Below are 395 nucleotides of genomic sequence, written 5' to 3'. Positions count from 1 at the left end.
GTTTTCGTCCTTCCTAGGCTTATTCTTGTCCAATTAGGGTTTTTAAACAATCTTGTGCATCCAATACGTGTGTTTGTCTCATTGGATGAACATTTAGGTCATTTTCGTCCGCCCTAGGCTTATTCTTGTCCAATTAGTGTTTTTAACCAAACTTGTGCATCAAATAGGTGTGTTTGTGTCATTTGAAGGACATTTAGGTTATTTTCGTCCTCCGTAGGTTTATTCTTGTCCAACTATGGTTTTTAACAAATCTTGTGCATCCAATAGGTGTGTTTGTGTAATTGGATGAACATTTAGGTCATTTTCGTCCTCCCTAGTTTTATTCTAGCCCAATTAAGGTTTTAAACCAATCTTGTGCCTCCAATAGGTGTGTTTGTGTCATTGGATGAACATTT

Source organism: Cicer arietinum, chromosome 4, assembly GCF_000331145.2.
Source record: "Cicer arietinum cultivar CDC Frontier isolate Library 1 chromosome 4, Cicar.CDCFrontier_v2.0, whole genome shotgun sequence".
Lineage (NCBI taxonomy): Eukaryota > Viridiplantae > Streptophyta > Magnoliopsida > Fabales > Fabaceae > Cicer > Cicer arietinum.
Note: the sequence above shows the minus strand (reverse complement) of the source record.